Here is a 3,658-nt window from a genome sequence, read left to right on the forward strand (position 1 = left end):
AAGCATATTTCCAAAGTTATTTCAAAATGGCTTAAGGACCACAACGTCAAGGTATTGGAGTTGCCATCACCTCAATCCAATAGAAAATGTGGGGGCAGAACTGAAAATGCGTGTGTGAGCAAGGAGGCCTACCAACCTGATTCAGTTACACCAGCTCTGTCAGGAGGAATGGGCAAAAATTCACCCAATTTATTGTGGGAAGCTTGTGGAAGGCTACCCAAACGTTTGACCCAAGTTAAACAATTTAAAGGCTATGCTACCAAATACTAATTGAGTGAATGTATGTAAACTTCTGACCCCACTGGGGATGTGATGAAAGAAATAAAAGCTGAAATAAATAATTCTCTCTACTATTATTCAGACATTTCACATTCTTAAAATAAAGTGGTGATCCTAAATGACCTCAGACAGGGCATTTGTACTAGGATTAAATGTCAGGAATTGTGAAAAATTGAGTTTAAATGTATTTGGGTAAGGTGTATGTAAACTTCCGACTTCAACTGTATATATTCTTAATCCATTCCTTTCCTTAGATTTACGTTTATGTTGGGTATATGGTGTGAAACTATTAATATTATTGCACTGGTGGAGCTAGAAGCACAAGCATTTCGCTACACCCACAATAACATCTGCTAAACATGTGTATGTGGCCAATAGAATTTGATTTGATTCGATTTTTGACTTCATGTAGGCTTTAACACTGGATTGGATTGAGTCAAGCCCTTGATGAAAATAAATATTGAAAAAAAAAATACAAAAACATTTTACAGTGCATCTTTAGTACCTTCATGCGCTCCCCAGAGCCTCATCTTGAACATGTACCATATGCAATCCATGGAAATGTGTTTTTGTCAGGGGCCTTTGCTTGATTCTCTGTTCCTTCTTCCTGTTAATTCAGGAGAGGGAGTGCATGCCAAATGGCACCGTATTCCCTATGTCATACACTACTTTGGCCAGAGCCCTATGGGCCCTAATCCGCTATATAGGGAATAGGGTGCTCTTTGGGATGCAAATATAACAGGCATCAGTCTGTCTCTCTCTTGGGAGAGTAATTACTCAGCACTACAAGGTCCATTGCTCATGTATTAGGGTTGGTCCCCTCAGCTCTGAAGGCTCTGCCATCTTCATAATGCAACATGAGGTAAACACCTCTCATTTTAATCAGTTCATTCTATTAGCTTGAAGGTATGCATGCTAAATATGCAAACTGAGGTGGAGTGGCCAAACTGTTTTTAATTAAATTAAATTGATTGTACATGTGTTAAATATATATTTTGTGATAGGGTGCCTAATACAAAACCATCTAGTCCATGTACTGATTTTACTAGCCAAAAGCAACTGTGAATACTTATTCCTAGTCTTATAATGTATTTTGGGATAATAAAACATACCATAAAATTAAATACATAATGTATTATACACAGGTAGTGCATATTAAAAGTGTTACCACTATTTGTTTTTCAATTGCAGGCTATATATTGAATATATCTGGGTTAAACTGAAATACATCTGCAGCCTCACCGAGTTGCACATAGCAGTCTAGAAACTGAAAATTCTATCTGCTATGCTGAATTCAGTTAAGCCTGTGTTTGCATGGCAAAGCAAGTGTGGCGGTTCGATTATATCCAGGATGTAACATGCTGTGGAAAGCAACATAATAATCTGTTGAAAAAGGAAAAGAAAAGACCTGGCAATTTCTGCAAAACACAAATGTATGTCTTTTTTCTCCCCTCTGATTGGTCACACTCAGTCTTCAGGTAAAGCCGAAGCTGACTAAAGCAAAGGTACTCACTGCTGACAGAACAGCGTCACTCTGCTCATCTTCGCAATGCCAGTAGAAATCCATGTCACTACATTTGCGTGCTCAAATCTTGACACCCCAACCCAGCTCCCATCTTGATTTGGATATCAAAAAATATAGGGTAATTTGGTGCCACACTACTCCCTTGTCAACTTAGTTTCTACAGCTGAAACCTGATCTTTGTTTGCTATGGCACTTCCGGCTCCTTACAATTGCGCCTGGACGGCTTTGGTGTTTAAACTTCGCCAGACTACGTGAGGATGGTTGCCAGGAAGAAATACCAACATTTGTCATATAATTATTCATCTGCCAATTCTGTCCTTGGAAAAAGCGAGGGAGTCCAGAACGTAAGCATTTGTTAATCCAACTGTAGTTTGATGTTTATTGAATATTTAAGTTTTTTTTTTGGTCTCTTTGTCTCTCATTGTTTAGTTTATATTGCTGGGGACAATTGGATGAATATCATGGTACACTGTGTTAAGTTTATGCAAATGTTTTCACTGCCACACTCTGCTATTATCTTGGGCCTGATACCCTAAATAGGGTGTTCCAGGGTACACATAGTCTACTACTAGTCCTACGCAGCCAGGCCTGGAATAAGCCATCAGGGAGATGTGCAATAGATGGTCCATGTATAGGGACTCCTAGACTATGTCTGTCCTTGGTGCCCTATGCTGTCAAACAGAATAAAATACCACACATAAACAGCAGCCAAAGAGTATTTCTTTCAATCAAAACCTCAGGCAATAAAATACCCTGAATGGTGTATGTATTAGAGTCGACAGGTTGTCTGACAGATATTTTCACATTTGTTTTCATGATAGGCATCTATTTCAAATTCATCATGTTGGGTGCCTGAAAATATTAATCCTAGTGACAGCAGGTATTGATACAAGCAAGGTGTTCTGGCATCAGACATTAATCATTGTTTGGGTAATGAGGACCAGTTGGCACTTTGGGTAAGAAGTGAGGGCCTACATCTAGGGCTTCGTCCCAAATTGCATTCTATTTACTTTTTAGTACACTTCTTCCAGCCAGTCCCTCAGAGCTCTGTTCAAAGTTAGTGCACTATACAGGGAATAGGGTGATATTTGGGATGGAATCCCAGGAATAAAGTAGGACAGTCAGACATCGCCATTCAAGTGCCTATGAATACTTTTTTGGTTTTGGCTTGATACACTGTGGTTGGAAATATGGAATCATACCCAGAGACAAAATAATGTTATTTAAAATCCATGTAGTCAAACTTCACAGCTAAATACATAATTCCATTCAATGGTACACATATATTTGCCTTTCAACTTTGTTGTACCATAGCAGCAAGCATGTGATGAAAAGTCCAATTTAGAATGATGAAAAGAACACAGATCACAGCAAAAGGAAACTTCACTGTGTTTATTTGTATTGTTTGTGCAGCTGATGATTGGTATGAAGGTCTTCAACTTTGAACTATGAGGGTTCAGAGTAACTGATGTATTGCTCAAATATCTGAGATAAATGGCACAATCAATCACTAGCATTTCCTTGATACATATGGTTACCGCTGCTAGCTAATCGTCCTTCAAATAAAACAGTTAAATGTTTACTTCAGTAGTTCAGCGGTATGGATTCAACAATTATGAAAGCCCTGAACTGCATTGGGAAAAACATAAACATGCATATTGCTGTCTGTTTTGTCTCAGTGACTTATCTTCTGTGGACCACTTACTCTAGTGTGTCATATGAGATTTGGGTTTCATCTCCTGGAAAGCATATCTAAGTATTTTCAACAACATATCTTGATAAGTTACTGTATCTCCTTTTCTGGAACACACTGTAAGCCCGAGAGACTGCCATAACATTTGATTTGACATGTTT

This window comes from Oncorhynchus nerka, linkage group LG6 (assembly GCF_034236695.1).
Source record: "Oncorhynchus nerka isolate Pitt River linkage group LG6, Oner_Uvic_2.0, whole genome shotgun sequence".
NCBI classification, from domain to species: domain Eukaryota; kingdom Metazoa; phylum Chordata; class Actinopteri; order Salmoniformes; family Salmonidae; genus Oncorhynchus; species Oncorhynchus nerka.